Genomic DNA, 26874 nt, shown 5'->3' with positions numbered 1-26874 from the left:
TCCTGCATGATACCATACACTGCCCAAACATAACTGCAGTGCTCTAAACTCAGAAATACCAGTCCCACCATGACCCCCTACACTGCCTGAACACCACTGCATTGTCCTAAACCCTGAAACACCATCCCTAGAAAAACCTGCTAAACTCTTTCAACACTACTGCACCGCTCTAAATCCAGAAACACCATCCTCAGCGAATGCCCCTATAATGTTGAAACACCACTGCACTGCCCTAAACATTGAAACAGCACTCCCTGCATGATCTCCTACACTGCCCGAACACTGCTGCTGTGCCTAAAAATCTGAAAGAACACCCCTGCTATACCCCCTACACTCGGTGAATACTACTGTAGTTTTCTAAACCCTGAAACAGCACTCCCAGCAAGCCCCTCTTTCACTGTAGTAATCATGTTACTGTTTTACAAGGGATACTGTCATTTGTCTAAGTTCACACTGTGAGTCAGTATTCATTTCAGGAAATTGTGGCAGAATAATTTGCTTAGTTGATGTGTTTAAAAATATGGGAATACATGTACTCATGAAGTGGCTTTAGGACATGTAGTGCTAGAAAGTCCTATGCAGTATGTGTGTCAGGCCTCTTAATTCCCAAATACTCTCCTTGCTGTATAATAGAGATCCTGGGTGTGCTGCACAAATGCCATAGAAAATCTTTCAGTAGCATGTAATAATCATTTCAGTGAATTGCAAGGGGTATTTTGATTTGTCTAGAAACAGAATGTGAGTCACTGTGTTTTGGGGAATATTGTGACAGAATCACTTGCTCGGTGCATGTGTTTGCAGACATGGGAATGCATGTACTCATGGAGTGAGTCGGGCTTTAGGACACGCAGTGCTTTATAGTCCTAGCACTTGCATGATACCATACACTGCACAAACACAACTGCATTGCTCTAAACTCAGAAATATGAGTCCCACCTTGACCCCCCTGCACTGCCTGAACACCACTGCACTGTCCTAAACCCTGAAACACCATCCCTTGCAAAACCTGCTAAACTCTTTTAACACTACTGCACTGCTCTAAACACAGAATCACCATCCTCAGCGAATGCCCCTATAATATTGAAACACCACTGGTCTTTCCTAAATCCTGAAACAGCACTCCCTGCATGATCTCCTACTCTGCCCATACACTGCTGCTGTGCCTTGAACTTACTTATGGAGTGAACCACACTTTACAACATATAGTGCTTCTAATTGCTATGTAGTATGCTAGTAGTGGTCTATAATTGCAAAAAATAAATATTTAACATGTTTTTTTTTCTTCACAACAGATTTTAATTATCTACAGAAAGAAAAACCATTATGCCTTCGAAGAGTGAGAAAAGAAAAAGATATAAACAGGCTTACTTTTCCAAGAAAAAACAAGTACAAGATTTATCTAAACAACAATGTGTGGAAAAAAAGAAGAAAGCTCCTGGTAAGACAACAAAGGATTTTATAAGGAAAATAACACAAACTAAAAAAGTGTGGAGAATCAGGAAAAAAATATATATCTGTAACTACAAAGAAAAACCAGACAAAAAAGAAAAATGATGGAAAACTATGTGGTAAAGATATTGTGTATAGTAATAGACGAAAAAATCAGTTTATTGAAATTCGGAAGTGAATGTTTTATAACAAAGTTGTTTTAAATTTATTAAAAAATATAAAGAATTGTAAAAGAAAAACAGCTTTTTATAAGAAAAAGAAACATAGAAACAATTGTTGAGAAGGCTTTTGAATTAAAAACAAATTGTTCATTTTAGTAATCAATAGGATTCGAAAACTAGATAAGCCAATCAATGTTATGAAGGCCAAAAGTAAGAGGAAAAGACTAATTAATAGAACTAATTTTTGTAATGTTTTTTCTGGAGAATGGAAACATAGTTCAAGTTGTGAGCCGTTTTTTAATGAAGAGAGTTACCTTCAGAGTAATGATTTGTTGCATGCAGTTGACAACAGTGGTCGAGCTTATGAGGTTAAGAATGGTTGTCCAATTGAAAAAGAGAAAATTGTCCCTAGAAATGCAGAAGAGGTGTTAGCTGATGAAGTTTTAGGGAGACGTCCTAAGGCTCCAGTGTACACTTTGAATTGTAGTAGTATTTTTAGTGTACAGCAGGATTCAATTGATTTTTTTCGCAATTTCTTAGGTAAGTATACTAAGAAAAGTGTTAAACAAAAGATTAAGATGTTGCAAGATTTAGACCTTTGCAGAGTGAGAGAAAAAACAGATTTGAAAGGTCATTCTTTAGCTTGTCTTTCTAAAAAAGTATGTCAGAGTGTTTTTCATCATTTCAGGATGTTAGCAGTGCATCATACTGAAGTGAGGAAATTGGTGAGAAGGTTGTATTATGCAAAAAGTCCAGCACTAAGGTAAAACAGTTAAACAGTACTCTTTTGCATGGATCTGTCTTAGATGTAATCAACATTTGTGAAGAAATTTAGGTTAGTTACTTTGTTCCTGAAGAAGACAGTGCAGAAAGAGATACATTAATAGAATGAAACGTGGAAGAAAATGTACAGAATTTTAGTACAGAAAATTTTGATCAAGAAATAACAAGGTTTAAGGTAATTTTGGGTGAAAGGCCAAACTTTTTTTGTATTTGTTTTAGACGAAATCATTATAAAAATCAGACCAGGTTAGTTGATCTATATTTAAAAAGTGAGAAGGAGAATAATGGAAAGGGGAGACCACTCGGTCACCCTGAACGTATGGCCGGGTGTCCCGATCCCCCGGGAAGCAGTTGTGGGCGGGGGGCGTGTCCCGGCCGGTATGCCCATAGCGGCATGGTCGCAGCACGCCCCCGCCGCCTAAAAGGGTTGTCCTAAACACCCGCCCGGAAGTCCGTGGACCTATGGGCGGGATGGGGTCGCGGCCCCGCCTTCCTACTGCTGGATAAAAGGCGCGGGAATCCGGGGAAGCGTCCTCTTGTTCCTGCGCTCTGAAGGCTGCACCACTCGTCGCTCGTGAGCCCTCAAGGGAACAAGCTGCAGTTTTTTGAACGTGTAATCATAGTTTTTTCTGTTTCAGTCGTCAAGGTGTAGCTGGAGTCCGAGTCGCTACTGGAAAACAGGCAGAGATAAAGCAGAAAGCAGATATGCCTGGCAAGAAGAGTGGAAAGAGCTCCGAGATGGAACGGATGCTGCGCACATTGGTGAACCAAGTGTCGTCGTTGGACAGAAAATTTGGTAAAGTAGACCAGCTGGGTCGCGGCTTAGCGGCCCTCCGGAAACAAGTGGAGGCCCAAGCGGGGCCCTCAGGGCAACCTAAGAGGATCCTGGGGCCTGCTTTGCCAAACATTACCCCAGGGGGTATAAGGGGAAGAAGAGGAAGGGGAAAGCGGGTCCTAGCGAGGCCCCAGTCCCGATGGAGGTCCCACTGGTCCCAGTAGCACCAGCGTCCAGCCCGGTACCCACACCAGATGGGGGATTGCCAATCCCTGTGGTTATCACACCGCTGGATGACAACAAAATGCCTCCAGAATTAGCGCTTCAGTTGGCGGCTGTGTTACCCTGGTTGAAGAAGGGAGCGGGGGGATCCGCGGCTGTGGAAGACCTGGCCGAAGAAGCTAGGCTGATTATAGAGCAGCTAAGGCAGACAAGGGGTGCTGGGACAGCGAACGTGCCTTCTATTTCTCCACAGGTGGCGAAGGTGGTCGTTGTCGATAACCAGAATAAGTCGACGGACACGGCTGGAGGTGCGGCGGAAGCCGGTAAGTGATCACTCCCAATGATGGGGGAGGGCGCGGTACCCTCAAGGCAGGAAAGCTTGGCGCAACATATTCCCATAGCAACTAAGGAACTGGTGTGGGTTAATAAATACATAAACATATTTTCATTGTTGACTGATCATCGAGAGTTAGAATATGCCAAGACTCAGAAGGATTTATGGCACCCCAGTGTATGGCGGGCAAAAATGGCAGAATTCAGGGTCGAAGAGTCTATGATGAACTGGATCAGGGCCTTTTCTATTTTTGTAGCGATTATCGCCGAACGAACACCGGAACTGTTGAGTGACCTGGCTTGCTACCAGAGCAGGATCACGGGCTTCCATGAGAAGTATGGAGGAGAAGAATGGAAAGGGTATGACATGGCTTTTAGAAAAGCGAAAGAGTTTAATGAAACACTGACTTGGGATTGTTTGGATACTGTATCGTGGCATGCGCAGCGCTTGCCGGGATCAGCGGGTGGTTCAGGGTCGAGCGCAAATGGCTACAGGGCCTTTCCACAGAAACAGCATCAGCCCTTTCGACCAAACTACGGGGGGAGTCTCAGCCTAGATCGGGCGGGAACGGAAATATGCGAGGAGTGTGTTGGGGTTTCAATAAGGGAACGTGTAACAGGCCGCAAGAAACGTGTAGGTTCAGGCATGCGTGCTCTAGTTGTGGTAACACCTCACACCCCGAAACTAGCTGCCGATCCAGAGCCAATGGTACCGGAGGAAAAGGGGGTACCGAGCAGGATTGATACGGTGCCGCGGAAGTCCACACCATCGCCCGTAGATATCCTGGCTTTGACCCCATGGCTGAACAAATACCCTGATCATGCGTCCGCTGGGATCCTGCGAGATGGCTTCTCACATGGCTTCAGGATCCCGGCGGGTGATTTTCGGAAGGCCCCCTCATGTAACAACCAACTGTCAGTTCAGCACAACCTGACGGTTGCCGCCACAAAGATCGCCAAGGAGGTAGGCTTGGAGCGGGTTGCAGGACCTTTTAGTGACCCACCAACGGCCGATTTTGTGTGTTCCCCATTAGGGGTAGTGCCTAAAAAGGACCCGGGGGAGTACAGGCTCATCCATAATTTGTCGGCACCAAGGGGGGCTTCCGTCAATGAGGCAATCGATCCTGACATGTGCAGTGTGAGGTATGCATCTTTCGATGACGCAGTGGTAATGTTGAATCGCTTAGGCCCCGGTGCATTGTTAGCAAAATCGGATATTGAATCTGCATTTAGGTTGCTTCCGGTGCATCCCCAAGATCAGCACTTGCTGGATTTTACGTTTCAGGGGAAATACTACATGGATATGTGCATGCCAATGGGTTGTTCAATTTCGTGTGCCTATTTTGAAATGTTTAGCTCGTTTCTGGAGTGGGTGTTCTCGAAGGCCACAGGGCACCAACATGTGATGCATTATCTTGATGACTTCCTGTTTCTCGGCCCAGCGGGCTCTCGGGACTGTGCACGGGCATTGCAGGATTTCTGCGTGCTCATGCGGGGTTTCGGGGTACCGTTGGCAACAGGTAAGACGGTGGGGCTGACTACCTCCCTGGAGTTTCTGGGCATTGAACTAGACTCCGTGGAGGGTTGCTTCCGCTTGCCGGCGGAGAAGATCGCCAAATTCAGGGCTTCCTTGTTGCAGTGTCTTCGGAATGAGAAAGTGACACTGCACCAATTACAGCAAACAGTGGGTCAGCTTAACTTTGCATTAAGGGTGATACCGATGGCTCGACCTTTCTCACGATCCATTGCCCAGGCCATGGTTGGTCTCAAGGAAGGGCACCATCACACGACACTGTCGGCAGAGATTCGCCAGGACATGCTCATTTGGCTGGCATTCCTGGCGGACTTTAACGGCCGAGTAGTCTGGAGCAAAACCCCGACTCGGCGGGCAGCGTGGGCTTTGGCGCGATCCTTGGAAACCGTTGGTCGGCCCAAAGATGGCCAGCATGGTGGGAAACAAGCAGTTTGACGAGTAACATTGGCTTTCTAGAGCTCTTCCCCATCTGGGTGGCTCTGTCGGCATGGCCGGAGGAGTTCAGAGACCGCTCGGTGGTATTTTGGTCCGATAACATGACTGTGGTTGAGTGCATTAATCAGCAGGCAGCACGCTGCAAATGGATATTGCGATTGTTGAGTGAAATTGTGTTGAAATGCTTGAGATTAAACATACAATTCAGGGCAAAACATGTGCCGGGTGTACTGAATAATGCAGCTGATGCGCTCTCTCGTTTTAAAATGCAGGCTTTCAGGGATTGTTTACCCTCAGCAGAGCTAGTGGCAGCGCCATTTCCCAAAGCATTATGGCAAATCGGCGCCCCGGACTACAAAACCTCGTGGCAGCCAGTTTAGCACCCAGGACAAGGAAAGCTTATGAAGGGGCGTTCCGCTCGTACTGTGCCTTTTTGGGCACGGCATGGGAGCATAGATGGGGTCAGGAGGGGTCCTTTACCCAATTTTTAGTGGCACTTCATGAGGAGGGCCGGTCGGCGGCAACCGCCAGTCGATATAAGGCCACCATATCATTTATGGCTCAGCTCCAGGGGATCAGGGACCCGAAGGACTCCTTTATAGTTGGGAAGGCGCTGACCGGCTGGCGGCGCTTAGAAGGGTGCAAAAAGGATAACAGGCACCCAATAGGATTTGACAAGTTGACCTCCTTATTGGCTAAACTGGAGGAGACATGCTCCTCTACAACATCAGGACATTACACAGCTTATTTAAAATGTACAAAAGGCTGGACTCATTGTAATGATACTCAATTGATTTTTAAACAATGTTTGCCTTATGACTTACCAAATTCTTACCTAGTGTTTTTAGAACCAAAATTTTAGGGAAAATAATTGGCCTGGGAAAATTACTGCTGTTAAGAATAGGTAGTCTGTTTTTGAAAAGTACTTTGTGGATGAGGGTGATCAAGTGAAAAAAAGTCTTGTCGTTGACGTAGAGGTAGTATAAGTTTATCAGATAGTGGGTGATGTGGCTATCACAGAAGATGTTGATCATCAGTGAGGCAGAGGTGTTTTAGATTTGTTGTAGTTGTTGGAGATGTTGGTGACATTTTTTATTCCCTTGTAGAGGTTTATTTTAATGGTATACAGCTCCTTGCTAAGATAAAGGATGAGCAGAGTGTCATCGGCATACCAGATGATGGCATACCAGATGATGTTGATATTCTAGTTGTTTAAGGTTCTATGTACATGATAAACAGCATCGGGTGGAAGTATAACCATTGTTAGATGGTACAAAAGATGTTGGTGCTTTTGATTGAGAAGGTTGGGAAAAAGAAGCATAAGAGTACTATTAAGTAACTTCCAAACTGAGGATTTTACACATACTATTTGGCCATGCGGAAAAGTTTCTGAAATAAAAAATGACTATTTCGGGTAAATGTTGTTAGCATATGTTTGTACATAACTTTATTTAGAGTGTATAAAAAAGAAATAATAATGTTTTGTTACTTTGGGATTGTTGGACATGTCCTATATTTACGTAAGAAATGGCTGCTCAAAAAAAAATTTAAGATATGTTTTTTTCTAATTTTTACATTATTAATGAAAATGTGGAATGGGTTTTTTAAAGACAATCTTATTGATTGTCTTTTTTTTGCCCGCTGTTATATGATGACTACTATTGAACTCACTGTTTTCAGTGAAATTCAATATATTCTGAGAACAGCAAAATAAGATACAAAACATATTGCATAAATTATTTTGTATTGTGAAATATATATTGTAACTCAATTTTTTCTTCTCTTCCGCAGATACTATATTTATAAAAAATAAATTATTAACTTTTCATTACTTATAAGGTAAGTATGATAAACAAAAAATACTTTTTCATCAATCTCTTACTTCTCTTTCCCTCTTTCCCTATCTTCACTCTCTCCCTTACTCCCCTTCCTTTACTCATCTTACCCCCCTTCTCTCACTCTCCTCATTCTCCTTCATTCACCTTTACACTCCTTCTCTCACCATCAGTACCCTTCTCTTACCCTCACTCGCCTTCTCCTGTTCCCTCTTTCCCCTCTGTGTCCCTCACTTTTCTTTCCTTTTTTACTCCATCTCTACCCTTCTCTTGCTCTATCCCTCACTCTCTTCTCACTCTCTTCCCTTCATACCATCCCTTACTCACTTTCACTCACTCCGCTTCTCTCACTCCCTCACTCCCTTTTGCTCACTCCCCTTCCTTTCTTCCCTCCCTCACTCTCCTTTCCTCCATCCATCTCTAAGTATATTCCTCTGGCTCAGTCACTATAACTGCCTCACTCTTTCATAGTCCCTCACTCTCCATCTCTTTCTGTCTCTCACTGTCTCCCTCTCTTTCCACCACTCTTCCTTTTCTTTTCTCTCTCTTTCCATAAATCCTTCTCTCTCGTTCACTACTTTTTCCTCTCTCTTAATATGCTTCTTTTCCCCTCACTCCCCTTCCCTTACCCTCATATCCTTTCACTCACTGTCACTGCCCTTCACTCAATCTCACTCCTCTTCCCCTACTTCATGTTCTCCTCTCTTTGCATCACTCCCATTCCCTTTCTTCTTTTCCCATTCCCTCACTTCCCCTCACTCTCTTTTCCTCACTCCATCCGTCAGTCCCCTCCCTCACTCCCCTTTCCTCACTCCCTTTTGCTAACTCCCATTTAGTCCCTCACGCCCCTTCACTCCATTTCTCTCTCCCTCTCTCCCTCTGTCTCACTCAGTCTAACTGCCTCACTCCCTCTCAGTCACTCGCTCTCCCTCTCTTTCTCTCTCACTCTCTCCCTCTCTCCCTCCCTCACCCTTCCTCTCTTTCCCTTTCTGCTTCATTCACTCTTACTTTATCCTTCCGTCCCCTTTCCTCTCTCTTAATCTCCTTCCTTCTCCCTCATTCCCCTTTCGTCACCCTCATACCCCTTCTCTCACTGTTACTGCCTTTCACTCACCCTCAGTACTTTTCCCTCACTCCCCTTCCCTCACTCCCCTTCCTTCACTAGTCTTTCCTCACTCCCTCACTCCCTCACTTATTCCCCTTCGTTCACTCCCTCCCTCACTTTTTTCATCCATGTTTCTCTACCTCTCTCCCTCTGTCTCACTCACTCTAACTGCCTCACTTCTTCTCAGTTCCTTGCTCTCCCTCTCTCTTAGTCTCTCCCTCTCTCTCCCTTACCCTTAATCTTCTTTTCTCTGTCTTTTTACCACTCTTCCACTCTCTCTCACTCACTTTTCTTCTCTCTTAATTTTCTTCCTTCTCCCTCATTCCCCTTCCCTCACCCTCATACCCCTTCCCTAACTGTCACTGCCCTTCACTCACCATCACTCCCCTTCCTCCACTACACTTCCTCCTGTCTGTATCTCACACCCCTTCCCTTTCCCACTTTCTTTCCCTCACTCCCCCTCACTCTCCTTCCCTCACTCCATTCCTTAGTCCCCTTCTCTCACTCCTCTTCCCTAACTCCCTCCATCCCCTCACTCCCCTTCTCTCTCCCTCACTCCCATTCTCTCACTTTCCCTTACCCACCTTTTCTCATACTCATACCCCTTCCCTCACAGTCTCTCCACTCCCTTACCTTCACTCCCCTTACCCTGCTCTACCTCCCCCCCTCTGTCCCTTACTCTCTTTCCCTGTCTCCCTCCCCCGCTCCCCTTCTCTCACTCCCCCTCCCTCACTGTCTTTTCTTTACTGCCCTTCCCTTACTATTTCTCTCCCCTTACCTCACTTCCCTACCCATAGTCCCCTTCTTTCACTCATTCTTTGACTCCCCTTCTCTCACTCACCATACTCCCCTTTCCTCACTCCTTCACTCAGTCCTTTCCTCCACATTCACTTACTCATTTCAGTCATTCATTCATACACTACACATTCATTCAAATAAAGTATTACACAGTATATAAGAAATATAGCTCTTCTTGGAGAAGTGAAGTTAGTTCTTGCAAGAACTGTTTTTGTTGTCTTTTTTTGTTTTAAATTTTATTTTTTTGAACAATTTCATATTTTTTTAGGATTTTTTGAAGAAAAAAAATAAACAGGTAGCCAAAAACTGCTCAACAGTAGCAAACAAAACAAAAGAAAAAAATTATGGACGGGAGCATCTGTGTTGCCTCTCCTTTTGAACAATTAAATCAATGCTCTGTTCTCCGTAGCACAACAGTTCATTGCAAAATTTGCAATGGATTTTTAGGTTTCCAAATTCTGGCCGGATGTCTGGGCCAGCAGATGATGGAGATGTGCCCGCTACTGCAGAAGAGGTGCTGGGAACAGCAGCTGCAGGATTGTCCCTCATGTGTTGATCGATGCCCGAGCATAATTATTGGGGTGCAATTTCTGAAGGTGGCGAGTCATGCTCGCAATCCCAAAAGAGTAGTGTTTTTTGGGATCTCCTCTTGATAGAGTAGTCTCACAAATCCTGCAGGTGAATTTCGAAGCATTGACTTTCTTCTGGCCTTCAGGATAAGTAAAGAATTTCCAAAGAAAAGATTCCTTAACTTTCTTCTGTGGTGGCTCCACTGCAACAAACTCCACCTCAGAATCAGATGAGGACTGTTGTTGTTGTTCTGCCATTTTAGCAATGGTTTTCAGCACGATGTCGCTATAGAAGTGTCTCCCAGGAAAGTGAAAGAGATAGTGAGGGAAATGGGTGGGGTGTTTGAAGATTTGGAAAAGAAACTACTATGAACTAATCAAAAGTCTTGTTTTCAAGTCACATGACTTTACGTGCTCGCGCGCACGCGTCGCATATGAATGACGTTTTACCCGATTTTCGTAAATGATTTTAAAGCTAATATATGGTTCTTAAAAGTGAAAAATACTATTTTTATAGTCATGTCACAGAATGTCTTGGGTTATTATTAAAATGACTTTTTGGAATGAACACATTTTTGACGAGTGCGTGCAGTGTCCGCGCATACATGCGAACACCGTGCGCGCACCTTTAAAAACTAAAAAAAAAAAGGCCAGAATAATTTAAAAAATCAAAAATTAGTAAATAATATTACATAAATGAAAATGAAAATGTAAATATTGTAAAAATATACAACATATGTATAATAACAAATAAATATAATAATTGATACATTTTAAAATTAGCATTTAAAAAACCTTTGAAATTCACTTAAAAAACCATAGGTTTCACACACGTTATAGTTAGGAATCAGCATTTAAAAAACCTTTGGAATTCACTTAAAAAGCCATAGGTTTCACACCAGTTAAAGTTAGATGGACATTTTACTCAAACAAAACCATTGAAATTCCCCCGTTATAGTTAGTTGTACTCACTATAACTCACGCGTCCGCAATCCACTGCTGATGATGTGACATATTACATCATTCATGACATGGTCAGTGACATCACTGATGACATCACTGATGACATCTCAAATGACATCACTGATGACATCACTGATGACATCTCAAATGAGATCACTGATGACATCACTGAGGGCATCACTGATGACATTACTTATGACATCACTGATGACATCTCATTTGACATTACTGATCACATCACTGATGACATCATTCATGTGATAATACGATGAACCTCTTCAGACTCTAATATAACCTTAGATACACTCAGTGTAACCAATGGTTTTTTCAGTGAATTTTCAAGGTTTTGTAAATGCTAATTCCTAACTATATATGGTCTATAAACTATGGTTTTTTCAGTGAATTTCAATGGTTTTTTAATAGCAAATATCAAAAGCTGTCAAATGTCAAGTACGTGATAGGTAAAAACATTTTCGTGTTTACGCACCCTGATGTGCTTTGAACGCTGCCCCCCCCCCCTCTTTTCTCCTAGGAGTACTCTCTCTTTGCAGATAGTGAAGGGTAGTTAACGCAGGCCTTTGCCCCCGTTGTAATCCGTCGTGCCTGCTTCTCTCTCTATTTGATTGATTGTTATCCAAGCATTTACTGTTTTAGAATTGGTTCTTTTTGATTCATTCTCTATTTACAAACAAGCACAGAGTCGCAATACTCTGTTTAGTCTTTGCAGATAGTGAAAAATCGTTTAAAAAAACAAAAGGAATCGAGCAAAATCGGTAGGCCACTAATGGGATCTCTTTTTGACCTCGCTAAAATAGAAACATTAAGAACAACTCCTCATGAGAAATACGAAACTAGTGAGATGAACTGAGCTCCACACCATGATGGCTGCAAGACAGCTCGGCTCCACCACCCACCCCACCCAAAATAACGACAAACCCTATGCAAATATTATAAATATATACAACACACCAGCAAAGTAACAGGGTAAAACATTTTATTAAATAACTATTTACATAACTATTTTATACTTTTTGTTGCCCGATCCGGCTAGCTCAATCGATCGAGCATGAGACTCATGCACTCTGATCTCCTTGGCCTCAGTCAAGCATTAATAGTAAGATTTTCATACATGAGTGTACTTTTTGCCTTTTGGTGCTTCTTCCATTCTGAACATTTTTCCACAATCCGTTTGACCTGAAACGATTACACAAATAAAACATTTGTGAGTTTTAAATTTCCGGAGAAGTATAATTCACCAATAGCTTTCTCTGTAGATCTTTTTCCATTAACAATCCCAGTTCCATCACCCGCCCAGGATATCACTACTGTTAGTTGTCATTGTTGCTTCTGTTTTAATAAAAAATGTTTTAAGGTGTTTACTGTTTTTGTTACGATGTATATATTTATAAGTTATTAAAGTGGTATAATCCTACTAATTTTTTATCGATTATTGCTCTTTGAGATATTCCCTGTCTACAAACAGAGAATAGAAATATTCTGTCTCCCTTTGCAGATAGTGAAGGACAGGTAATGCGGACTTTTGTCCCCCGTTGTAATCCGTCATACCTGTTTTTCTCCCCACTGATTGATTGATTGGCTGGACATTTATTGTAAAAGGAATAGTTCTTTAAGGTATTCTCTGTTTGCAAATAACGTGGAATAGAAATATTCTGTCTAGTCTTTGCAAGTAGTGAAGGGTGGGTAATGCGGACCTTTGTCCCCCGTTGTAATCTGTCATGCCCATCTACTCCCCACTGATTGAGAAACTAGTTCCACCCGGACCATTTATTAGAGGTACATCATCTGGCTCAACCGGAGAGTACCCCTAATAAAGAAGACATATGTAAAATACGAAGTAATCACTGTATCCTGTTAAACAGAAACTTTAGCATGAAACACACTTGAAAAGGAAGGGAAAGAAATCGAACAAAATCAGTAGGCCACTGATGAGTTTTTGACTTTGCTAGAAATAAGAAACATGGAAGTGGTGAAAGAAGCCAAGCTTGACGTTACGGCAGCCACGAGGTAGCTAGGCTCCGCCACCCCCCCACTGCTCCAAGCATGTCTGTCCCACCGCCCGCCACGCCCATTAACAGTAACATGAAATAGATACAAATCAGCAGATACCTACCCCCATTCCGGAAACTCCCGAAGTGCAACAGGGCCACGGTTATGCCCATCCGGAAGATGAGGCCTCGACACGTGCAGGGCGGGGCCCAGCTAACCGCCATCAGCCGTGGGGTGGATGGCCCGAAATGTACTGGTCTCCCGATTCCCTTCTTCTGCCGCCTTGCAGGCCACGGGGGGGGGGGACGTCTTGCCTCTGCCTCCGACCCCCCCCCCCTCTTATCGCCTGGTCCGGACATCACGGATATCAACGCCAGGTGTCGGCGTGGGGTGCGCTGGGAGGGAGAGACAGCGCGAACGAGCCTCTCCCACCCCCATAGGTGGGGGCCCATCAGCTGCACCCCCTATGCTCCACTCACCCGACAAGGGTTCCTCCACTCTTGCGATGCAGCGGCGCTGCACTCACCCGACAAAAGGTCTCATCCACTATTGCGAGGCAATGATGCTCCGCTCACCCAGCGGGGGTCTCGTCCACTGTTGCGGTGCAACGGCGCTTCTGAGTTCAACTAGAAAATGAGTCCTGCATCCAGAAACGTTCTCCTCAACTTTGAAGATTCTATAAGAGCCACGGGGGCCCCCGACCCTCACAGACACCCCCGATGGGGAATGACTGCCATGATCACCCACGGAACGACCACGACGTAGCCGCGGGACGTAGGCGCGCTCATGCCGGCGCCGGCCTCAGTCTTGAAATGACCAAAATCCTGCAAGACTACCAACTTGATCAGTTCCGGTGGGACACCAGTATGACCCGGTAGAAGAGATTGTTGCCTCCCACCCCACTTTCACTGATGGTTCATGTCGGCAGTCCCCTCTCTTCCTCAAAAATGACAAAAATTACTTTCTTGTACGTTTTGGACATTGATGATTTTCATATGATCTATTTATTAAAGTAATACTCATCTCTCCGCATGAAATTAATTTTCCACATGCTACACAAGTCAATCTCATCTGCCCAAAGTTCTTTTGCAGATTTGGGACCGTTTCCCTTGCCTCTGACTCACTTATTGCTAAGTCATTGGTGGATGTTTTTGCCGGTCGGTGGTTATCCACCAAATCTCGAAGTTGTGCTTTAGAATAATTAAGAGGGTGCCACCTCTCCATGTGACGATGCATGGTATGATTACCATAGCTATATTTTTTTTCGGTCCCTCTCGAGAGTTTTTTTTTTGCAGATGAGGCAGGTAACGAACCTGGCTTTAACTTTCTTTTCATGAGAAGGAAAAGAAAAAAATTGCCAGATAAAATTCACTTTCACATGGGACGTTCTTGGCATTTCTTTCAGAACCTTTTACATCACTGTGTCATTTCTTTGTCTATCCTGGTTAAAGCAATGTCATGTAAATAGTTGTTTAAAAAGTTTTTTTTTAACGTGTTTACTTTGTTGGAGCGTTGTATATATTTATAAGTTATTAAAGTGTTATAATCCTACTACTTTGTTGGAGTGCTATATATTTTTAATGTGACACATAATTGTGAAGACTTTGATGTACAAAAAGGCATCCCTGGAATCTTCCGCTTCAGACTCGGCCCCACACACCCTTACTGTGAGAATACCCTCCCCAATCACAATACAGGATCGTTATCAGATAGTAGGAACGCGTGTGGTGTGACGGATCTCATGAGGTGGCCGCCTTGATCTACTGTAACTCCTTTGAACAGGGGTGATTCTTTACAGTTGGGGTGATAAACTACATCCGCAGGGCTAGGTGATAGCCTGGGACCGGCCTGGACAATCAGACACAGAGGAAGAGGAGTGTCAGAGGGTGCGGTAGTGAATAGGGTGAAAGGGAGGTGTCGGGCGGGCACAGGGTGTGATACTCAGGGAAGAGCAGCGCAGATGGGGGGAGGTTTATTGCCCATGCATGAGAGAGAGAGCGGGGGTGACCAGTGCGTGGGGGAGATGCTTGCAAAGGTGGGGAGCCATGCTGAGGATCGGCGGCGTGCAGAGAGTGGGTCTGGTCAAGGCATCTAAAATGGCTGCCGTGCATGACAAAAGAGTGGCATTGGAAAAAAAGCAAGATGGCGCAGACAATGTTTATCAATACCAATTAATTTATAACAATTATTTTTAACAGGAACACCATCCGCATCACGACCAGCACCGACGACACCCTAACGACCGCCGAACACCTGCACTTCCAGATCCACACCGACCCGAAGACCACCCTCAGAGGCACCCTGATCTACCGACCCCCGGGACCACGCACACAATTCAGCGAGGACATCGCCGACTTCGTCAGCCCGCATGCCCTCCCCTCCGCTGACTACATCCTCCTGGGGGACCTCAACTTCCACCTGGAGAACAACAACGACCACAGCACCATCACCCTGCTCGACAACCTCGCCAACCTCGGACTCAAGCAGCTGGTGTCCACCCCCACCCACCTCGCCGGACACACACTCGACGCCGTCTTCTCATCCAGCAAAGACATCGCCTTCAGCCATGCCACAGAACTCCACTGGACGGACCACAGCTGTGTCCACTTCACCTGCAAAAGAACGACGATCCACCACCACCAGCAACAGGTTGCCCGTAGAAGCTGGAACAAGATCACAGCCGACCAGCTCGCCGCTTCCCTGAGCCAGCACCCTCCTGCCAGCTCAGCGAACCCCAGCCAGGCCGCCGACAACTTCTCGAAGTGGATCAGCAACTGCGCGGACGAACTCGCCCCTCTGAGGACCCCGCCCAGCAGACCTGGCAGCAAGAAAGCCCCATGGTTCACCGACGAGCTCAAGAGCTCCACGAAGAACTGCCGAGCCCTCGAGAAAGTCTGGAGAAGGGAACCAACACCGGACAACATGACCACCCTCAAGCTCGCCACCCGGAAGCACCACCAACTGATCCGCGCCGCCAAGAAAACTGCTATCAAGGACCGGCTGGATAACAACGCACACAACTGCAAGGAACTCTTCAACATCGTGAAAGAGCTCTCCAACCCCAACGCCGGAAACAACGACATCACCCCATCGCAAGACCTCTGCAACTCCCTCGCCTCCTACTTCCACAACAAGATCGCGGACATACACAACAGCTTCAGCATTCAACCGACGCACGCCACGACCGCAGCAACGCCGCCCACCACCACCCTCTGCGCCTGGACTCCGATCAGCACCGAAGACACCGTCCGCATGATGAACTCCATCCACTCCGGATCTCCAACTGACAACTGCCCTCACCACGTATTCAGCAAGGCCGACGCTGTCATCGCACCCCACCTGCGGGACATCATCAACACCTCCTTCGACACCGCCACCTTCCCTGAGAGCTGGAAGCACGCCGAACTCAGCGCTCTTCTCAAGAAACGCACTGCGGACCCCACCGAACTCAAGAATTACCGCCCCATCTCGCTCCTCCCGTTTCCAGCCAAAGTCATCGAGAAAACTGTCAACAAACAGCTGGCCGCCTTCCTCGAGACGAATGGATCCCTCGACCCCTCACAGTCTGGCTTCAGAGCCAACCACAGCACCGAGACCGCCCTCATCGCTGCCACCAACGACATCCGAGCCCTGATGGACAACGGAGATACAGCGGCCCTCATCCTCCTAGACCTCTCCGCGGCATTCGACACTGTCTGCCACCGCACCCTAGTGCAGCGCCTCAGCAACGTCGGAATCCAGGAGAGGGCACTGGAATGGAAGAACACAGAGAGTCCGCCTACCACCGTACAAGTCAGAAGCCACCGAAGTCATCTGCGGCGTCCCTCAAGGATCCTCGCTAAGCCCCACCCTCTTCAACATCTACATGAGCCCCCTCGCGGCCATCGCACGCCAACACAACCTCAACATAATCTCCTACGCCGATAACACCCAGCTGATCCTCTCCCTGACCAACGACCCCGCCGCCGCCAGAGCCAATCTGCACGAAGGGATGAAAGATGTAGCCGAGTGGATGACGACCAGCCGCCTGAAACTGAACTCAGACAAGACGGAGGTCCTCATCCTGGGCTCCTCGCCCTCCGCCTGGGACGACTCCTGGTGGCCCCCCGCCCTGGGCACCGCACCCAAACTGACGGACCACACACGCAACCTGGGCTTCATCCTGGACTCCTCCCTCTCCATGACCAGGCAAGTCAACGCCGTCTCCTCGTCGTGCTTCAACATCCTACGCATGCTATGGAAGATCTTCTGGTGGATCCCCACTGAGACCAGGAAGACCGTCACCCAGGCCCTCGTCACCAGCCGACTGGACTATGGCAACGCCCTCTACGCCGGTACCACCGCCAAGCTCCAGAAGAGACTCCAGCGGATCCAGAACGCCTCAGCCAGACTCATCCTCAACATCCCACGAAACAGCCACATCTCCGGACATCTGAGAGACCTGCATTGGCTCCCCGTCAACAAACGAATCACCTTGCGTCTCCTCACCCACGCACACAAAGCCCTACACGATCAAGGCCCGAGCTACCTCAACAACCGAATCAACTTCTACGCTCCCAAACGCCACCTCCGATCAGCCAGCCACGCCCTCGCCGCCGTCCCCCGCATCCGAAGAGCGACAACAGGAGGAAGGTCCTTCTCCTACCTGGTCGCCAAGAACTGGAACTCCCTCCCGACCGACCTGCGCCTGACCCAAAACCACCTCTCCTTCAGGAAGAAGCTGAAGACCTGGCTGTTCGAGCAGTAACGGCACCCCCCCCCCCAAGCGCCTTGAGACCCTACGGGTCAGTAGTGCGCTCTATAAATGTCTTTGATTGATTGATTGATTGATTAACAATATATTTACTCGCAGTGTCAAAATGGCGGTCAACACTCCCTGATTTCCTTCGAATCGAACGTTAACAGACGTCACGATCGGCGGCGTGCAGAGAGTGGGTCTGGTCAAGGCATCTAAAATGGCTGCTGTGCACGACAAAAGTGTGGCATTAGAAAAAAAGCAAGATGGCGCAGACAATGTTTATCAATACGGATTAATTTATAACAATTATTTTTAACAATATATTTACTCGCAGTGTCAAAATGGCGGTCAACACTTCCTGATTTCCTTCGAATCAAACGTTAACAGAAGTCAAGCGGCAAAAAAAAAAAAAAAACGCTCACGCGCAACCGCTGGAAGACAAGTATCAACATATATGAGCCTCCTCAACCACCCTCAGAAAACATAGGGGGTCAGGATACGTCTCCCATACCCCCTTATACCCAATACTCACATTGCTTTTCCTCCATCTTGTAATTTGATTAAATCGAAACACAAAATGGCGAATTCCCGTTTTGCTACCAGTTTGCAACCCGGTTCACGAACCGAGAAGCGCTTCTACCGCGAAAAATCTAATTTTTTTTATTTGCCCCACGGGACCCTTTAATAACCCCAACATCATTCCTAGGGGGTCAAGAGGAGTCTACCTTGCCCCCTTTCATTAAATTCCCCCTTCGTTTTTCTCCTCCTCTTGTCTCTCGATCCTACCGAGAGACAAGATGGCGGCCGCACCGGACTGTTTAGAATGTTGACAGACACCGGAGAGCCAATCAGCTTCGCTTCGCAAAGCTCCGTTGCACGAAAAGTACGCGATCTGGAGCGCTATCCGGGACGCTGTCACAGATATAACTGTTTTTTTAAACGTTAATTTCTCAAAATTCACTGGAGCACATATATTGAGACCCAGCAAAGGCACATCGGGCTAACAGTCCCTACAATTTTGCCAAGTTTTGTGTAAATCCATTCAGCCGTTTGAGCTAAAAGTGAGGCCAAACGCCCTATAGAAAAATGAATGGGAAAAACGCGTTTTGGGACCCCCCTTTTTTCTCGGCCCCCCCTTGACGAAACCCCCCCAAATTTTCAGGGGCTGCTCAGAAATAAAATGTGCCATTTTCCTGAAAATTTCAGCCAATTCCGTACACAAACGCCAAAGTTATTAGACATAGAATTTTCAAAAGTTCCATAGAGAAAAAATCCTAACTACATATACCTACTGGCTCCAAGTTTAGCAAGACCCCTGGCGCTTCTCTCTTCGGTGCAATACTCCTTAGCCGAGCCCAGCCTTAATTTATTCTGCACATCTCTTCCAAACGGAAGAATCAAGTACGCACTCACAAAGTTCCTTTCGTTTTCCCAAATTTTTTTTTTTCATTATTTCCAGCATCTCAGCTCATAAAACCGACGCGTTTCGCTGCACACACACAGCTTGCTCACGGTTAATACTTAGATATTTTTGAGCCCCTCCTATTTCTACAAGGGAACCGCCAAAACATTTCATTCTCAATGCATCACTTCCTGTTTCGAAAGTCGGAAGTGACCTGGGAAATGTAGTTTTTTGCACCATATTTAAACTACTTTACAAATATCATCATCGAAGATGCATTTAAACAAATTCATTCAACATTGTGGTTAAGTCATTCATCTAGCTGTTTTTCAAAAACAATTTTTAAGGGAGATAAATTGTTAAAGTCCTATATCTCTTGCTATTGTGTATAGCGCTAGTTCGTCCTATCGAGATATCTGAATACATTGTTCAAAAAGTTATTCAGAATGCACTTTTGCCCACCAGTGGGCTTACTATATAGTGTTATTCTCGATAATTCACCAATTCCTTTATGCCTTTGTTTTTATATATAGTGCAAACCCTGCTTGACTTAATTTCATTATTTGTTATCTACACAAATCATGCCCTCTGGTGGGCTAAGCCAAAATTACAGAGATAGACCATACTATGGCCGGACGTAATTCACAATTATGCCAATTCATAATATTTTTTTTTTTCTCATCTGAAGACCCCAATCCTATTTGTTGTTATACATTCATATTCTTAGAAGTCACTTTTCGATTTCCCATTATTTATATTACAATCCTTTCTGTTACTGTATACTCTGTCTGATACGATACCTCAAAAGAACACACTAATACCAATGGTTCACATCAGAGATGTACATATAATTCCTCACTTTGATTAAGACCCAACGGGGTCATTGTCCTGAAATTTAATATTTGGCGTGATTCTCTACATCTTAGAGTTTTTTCTCTGTCTCCCCCCCTGTCATGTGGGAGGATTGTTTCTAAGGCATAAGATTTTAGCAATGTCCAGTCTCCGTTTTGTGAGGTCTCCATGTTCACAGCATTGTTTCTGTCTTTGTTCACCGTCGCTCTTACATGTTCTAAGATTCTTTTTTTTATTTCATTCTTGGTGTTTCCGATGTATTTCAGTGTACATGGACATTCTATCACATATACTACATGGGTACTTAAACAATTAATCAATTCCTTGATTTTCCATGTCTTATTATTGGGCATTGTTACTTCCTTTTTATTCACTGCTATTTGACACACCTTACAGTGCTGGCATTTGATGAACCCTTTTGTTTTCATCCACTGTATTCCTTTCTGTTTTTTGGTGTGATCTTTATGATGGCTTTGTACTAGTCTATCTTTGAGGTTTTTAGACCTTCTGTATGTTATCTGGGGATGTTTGCCCATTATTTTACTGGTTGTTGGATCTAGTTGTAGCAGTTTCCAATTTTTTTTTATGATGCTCACAATTTGTTTAGATTCCCTTGTGTAGTCGAGGATCAATCTCACTTTTCTGTCCTCTGGTTTATTTGTGGTTTCTGTATTTTTTCGTTTGGAGGTTAGGGCTTCTCTTCTTTCTTTTGCATTCACCCTCTTCCAACCTCATTCAATGACTTTCTTGTTGTAACCCCGATTTTTGAATCTTTTTGCCATTGCATGACTCGTCTTTTTCCATTCTTTCTCCTCTGAGCAGATCCGTCTCAACCTTAAAAATTCCCCATACGGAATGTTTTCCTTTACCGAAGATTTATGGAAACTGCTGGCATGTAATGTTGAGTTTGTTGCAGTTTCTTTCCTGTGTAAAGTCGTTTCAACTCGTCTCAACTTCATACCACCAGGGCGGCCTATTGTTTCTTCCAAAGGATCACTCATGGAACCAATAGCTATTTACATTGACTTTTTCCTAATGCCCTTTGTGACTAATTTGTGCTCCTACTTGGATAATGACATTTATGTGAATAAAATTGCCAAATGGGTCAGATACATTGATGACCTTCTCATTGTATGGGAAGGGACCAGTCAAGAATTTGAAGCATACTTCCAAATCCTGAATTCGTCAAGTACCAATCTAAAATTCACATACAACATCAATAAAACCAAAGCAATTTTCCTGGATACAGAAATATACATTCAAAATGATTGAGTTGAAACCACTTTACAAAGGAAAGAAACTGCAACGAACTCAACATTACATGCCAGCAGTTTCCATAAATCTTCGGTAAAGGAAAACATTCCGTATGGAGAATTTTTAAGATTGAGACGGATCTGCTCAGAGGAGAAAGAATGGAAAAAGACGAGTCATGCAATGGCACAAAGATTCAAAAATCGGGGTTACAACAAGAAAGTCATTGAAAGAGGTTGGAAGAGGGCTAATGCAAAAGAAAGAAGAGAAGCCCTAACCTCCAAGCGAAAAAATACAGAAACCACAAATAAACCAGAGGACAGAAAAGTGAGATTGACCCTCGACTACACAAGGGAATCCAAACAAATTGTGAGCATCACAAGAAAAAATTGGAAACTGCTACAACTAGATCCAACAACCAGTAAAATAATGGGCAAACATCCCCAGATAACATACAGGAGGTCTAAAAACCTCAAAGATAGACTAGTACAAAGCCATCATAAAGATCACACCAAAAAACAGAAAGGAATGCAGTGGATGAAAACAAAAGGGTTCATCAAATGCCAGCACTGTAAGGTGTGTCAAATAGCAGTGAATAAAAAGGAAGAAACAATGCCCAATAATAAGACATGGAAAATCCAGGTATTGAATAATTGTTTAAGTACCCATGTAGTATATGTGATAGAATGTCCATGTGCACTGAAATACATCGGAAGCACCAAGAATGAATTAAAAAAATAATCTTAGAACATGTAAGAGCGACGGTGAACAAAGACAGAAACAATGCTGTGGCTAAGCACATGGAGACCTCACACAACGGAGACTGGACATTGCTAAAATGTTATGCCTTAGAAACAATCCTCCCACATGACAGGGGGGGAGACAGAGAAAAAACTCTAAGATGTAGAGAATCACGCCAAATATTAAATTTCAGGACAATGGCCCCGATGGGTCTTAATCAAAGTGAGGAATTATATGTACATCTCTGATGTGAACCATTGGTATTAGTGTGTTCTTTTGAGGTATCGGATCAGACAGAGTATACAGTAACAGAAAGGATTGTAATATAAATAATGGGAAATCGAAAAGAGACTTCTAAGAATATGAATGTATAACAACAAATAGGATTGGGGGTCATTCACATGAGAAAAAACTATTATGAATTGGCATAATTGTGAATTACGTCCGGCCATAGTATGGTCTATCTCTGTAATATTGGCTTAGCCCACCAGAGGACATGATTTGTGTTAGATAACAAATGATGAAATTAAGTCAAGCAGGGTTTGCATTATATATAAAAACAAAGGCATAAAGGAATTGGTGAATTATCGAGAATAACACTATATAGTAAGCCCACTGGTGGGCAAAAGTGCATTCTGAATAACTTTTTGAACAATGTATTCAGATATCTCGATAGGACGATCTAGTGCTATACACAATAGCAAGAGATATAGGACTTTAACAATTTATGTCCCTTAAAAATTGGTTTTGAAAAACAGCTAGATGAATGACTTTACCGCAATGTTGAATGAATTTGTTTAAATGCATCTTCGATGATGATATTTGTAAAGTAGTTTAAATATGGTGCAAAAAACTACATTTCCCAGGTCACTTCCGACTTTCGAAACAGGAAGTGATGCATTGAAAATGAAATGTCTTGGCGGTTCCCTTGAAGAAATAGGAGGGGCTCAAAAATATCGAAGTATTAACCGTGAGCAAGCTGTGTGTGTGCAGCGAAACGCGTCGGTTTTATGTGCTGAGATGCTGGAAATAATGAAAAAATGAAAAAATAAAATTTGGGAAAACGAAAGGAACTTTGTGAGTGCCTACTTGATTCTTCCGTTTGGAAGAGATGTGCAGAATACAATATATATATATATATATATATATATATATATATATATTTATACATATATATATATATATTACCTACTGGCGGTCGCCAGTAGGTATATATAGTTAGGATTTTTTCTCTATGTAACTTTTGAAAATTCTATGTCTAATAACTTTGGCGTTTGTGGACGGAATCGGCTGAAATTTTCAGGAAAATGGCACATTTTGTTTCTGAGCAGCCCCTGAAAATTTGGGGGGGTTCGTCAAGGGGGGGCCGAGAAAAAAGGGGGGTCCCAAAACGCGTTTTCCCATTCATTTTTCCTTAGGGCGTTTGGCCTCACTTTTAGCTTGAACGGCTGAATGGATTTACACGAAACTTGGCAAAATTGTAGGGACTGTTAGCCCGATGTGCCTTTGCTGGGTCTCAATATATGTGCTCCAGTGGATTTTGAGAAATTAACATTTTAAAAAACAGATATATCTGTGACAGCGTCCCGGATAGCGCTCCAATGCGCGAACTTTTCGCGTAACGGAGCTTTGCGAAGCGAAGCTGATTGGCTCTCCGGCGTCTGTCAACATTCTAAACAGTCCGGTGCGGCCGCCATCTTGTCTCTCGGTAGGATCGAGAGACAAGAAGAGGAGAAAAACGAAGGGCGAATTTAATGGAAGGGGGCAAGGTAGACCCTTCTTGACCCCCTAGGAATGATGTTGGGGTTATTAAAGGGTCCCATGGGGCAAATAAAAAAAATGATTTTTTGCGGAAGAAGCGCTTTCCGGTTCGCGAAACGGGAATTCGCCATTTTTTGTTTCGTTTTAATTAAATTACAAGATGGAGGAAAAACAATGTGAGAAATGGGTATAAGGGGGTACGGGAGACGTATCCTGACCCCCTATGTTTTCTGAGGGTGGCTGAGGATGCTCATATATGTTGATACTTGTCTTCCAGCGGCTGCGCGTGAGCATTTTTTTTTGTTTTTTTTGCTGCGTGACGTCTGTTAACGTTCGATTCGAACGAAATCAGGAAGTGTTGACCGCCATTTTGACACTGCGAGTAAATATATTGTTAAAAATAATTGTTATAAATTAATCCGTATTGATAAACATTGTCTGCGCCATCTTGCTTTTTTTCCAATGCCACACTTTTGTCGTGCACGGCAGCCATTTTAGATGCCTTGACCAGACCCACTCTCTGCACCACGCCAATCGTGACGTCTGTTAACGTTCGATTCGAAGGAAATCAGGAAGTGTTGACCGCCATTTTGACACTGCGAGTAAATATATTGTTAAAAATAATTGTTATAAATTAATTCGTATTGATAAACATTGTCTGCGCCATCTTGCTTTTTTTTCCAATGCCACACTTTTGTCGTGCACGGCAGTCATTTTAGATGCCTTGACCAGACCCACTCTCTGAACGCCGCCGATCCTCAGCATGGCTCCCCACCCTCACAAGCATCTCCCCCACGCACTGGTCACCCCGCTCTCTGTCTTATGCATGGGCCATAAACCTCCCCCCATCTGCGCTGCTCTTCCCTGAGAATCACACCCTGTGCCCGCCCGACACCACCCTTTCACCCTATTCACTACCGCACCCTCTATGTCCGATTGTCCAGGCCGGTCCCAGGCTATCACCTAGCCCTGCGGATGTAGTTTATGGCCCCAACTGTAAAGAATCACCCCTCTTCAAAGGAGTTACAGTAGATCAAGGCCCCCACCCCATGAGATCTGTCACACCACACGCGTTCCTACTATTTGATAACAATCCTGTATTGTGATTGGGGAGGGGATTCTCACTGTAAGGGTGTGTGGGACCGAGCCTGAAGCGGAAGATTCCAGGGATGCCATTTTGTACATCAAAGTCTTCACAATTATGTGTCACATTAAAAATATATAGCACTCCAACAAAGTAGTAGGATTATAACACTTTAATAACTTATAAATATATACATTGCAACAAAAACAGTAAACACCTTAAAAATGTTTTATTAAAACAGAAGGAACAATGGTCAGTAGCGGTCTGTTGTACGAATAGTTCCAAGGCAGCACAACGTGCTGAGTTCTGGACGGCACCCAGGTGAAGAACCATCCCTTCTTTAAACCCCATGGTGACCAACTATAGTTTATTCTCTATTTCGTTCCTTGGTGCTGTGTAGGACACTCTGAATGGAAATTAACCAGAACTATAACCATCTACTTCCAATAATATAACTTTTATGCCCAAATTACGCAAAGATTTAGCTAATCTTGCAAAGGGGGGAGTCCCATTTCTTTTGATAATTTATTCACCCATCCGTAGCCTCTCTAATCTCCATTACAATGTGTTTGTTGCTGTCGCTAGCTGATGAAAAAACTAAAATGACAACTTCCTCATCCTTAATTTGTCTTTCTTTGTTCCTTAAGATGTCATCTGTGTCAACCTCTTCCGAGAATGCTGATGCGTTAGGGATTTCCTTGTGTTTCTTAATAGCATTGGTGTCTGCACACTTCTTTGTCAATTCTGTGAACATGACAGCTGCTTCATAGACAGACGATATCTTTGTTAAGTCATTAGTGTTAAGTGTGTCTGAAACTACAGTGCCCTTCTGTTTTACTTTCCTCAGACACTACAAAGTTTTGTGTGTTGTTCTTCTGAGCGACAATTATTCCAGAGGTTTCAGGTTCACTTGTTTTGTCCTGCAGTGAGTTAACAGCTTCAGAGACTTCATGTTTATTTGCTATGTCCTGCTGTGCGTCAACTGCTTCACAGACGTTAGCCTCATTTGTTATGTTTGACTATATCCTGGACCTGCCCGGCCGCGCCCAAAATGGCGCCGGTATAAATGGGACTCGCAACTCCTTGTTGTGTACTGGTTGCCCAACCTTGATATCACGAGGTACGTATGCAGTTTTGAAGCACATGGCGAGCAGGGACGAGAATTGATTGAACATTTTGACACCCCTATTGATATTAAGTTCTGCTGTGTTATTGATTACTGTACTATTGAAAATTCGAATTAACGTCACCCATGGTACTTGCACGCAAATGTATATCTAGATAATTTTATTGTAACTGGCACTGTCGTACTTTAATTATAAAATGTACGTCCACCGATTCCGTAAATGGTAGACACCGTAGTTCTTACAATCTAATGGGTCGCCCGTTACGTTCTTCTACAGTGTAAATGTGCCCTCATCATATACGATTCCAGTTTGCTCCGTGGCCGGCCCACGTGGTTATAGGCCCGTATTTGTATACTGACATTTTCACAATAAAGGTTTTTAAAAAAAACATGGTAGTAGTACCTAGATTGGTAAAGTTTTGAATAATAGCCACTGTTTTCGAATCAGTAAAAGGCAAGTGAAATAAAGCAGTCTAATTACATGACGGATAAAAGGTATAATACGCAGGAACGCAGTAAAGAAAAATGGTCAAGGGCTGTTGTGTTTTCTACTCCTGCAACATAAAGTGATCGATAAGAATCTGATATTCATGCCTATCAGCGACTTAGACAGCAGGCCGAGCCTCTTTTGCTCAACGGCTCCCTCATGGGACGAAGAAACGCCCTTTTTCTCGAAAAAGGAATATTTTACTTGCAGGACAGTTGTAAATTTCCCGGGAAAATACATTAGCCTGGAACATTGTAAGTGATAAACTGTAAATGCATCTGGGTCCTTTGCTTTACAAGTCAGAGTGAGAAAAAGAAGGTGGGGCTTTCATCATTTGGGTAAAAAAAATGTTTGAAAGCAATGAAAAGCGTTATTTTTAGGTCATATAACCAAGCCTTTCATCATTAGAATAACAAAAGTAAAATGAACCAATGAAAAGTTTTATTAACAAGTCACATGACCT

The sequence above is a fragment of the Lissotriton vulgaris genome, chromosome 2_1, assembly GCF_964263255.1.
Source record: "Lissotriton vulgaris chromosome 2_1, aLisVul1.2, whole genome shotgun sequence".
Classification (NCBI taxonomy): Eukaryota; Metazoa; Chordata; class Amphibia; order Caudata; family Salamandridae; genus Lissotriton; species Lissotriton vulgaris.
This window is presented reverse-complemented; position numbering follows the sequence as displayed.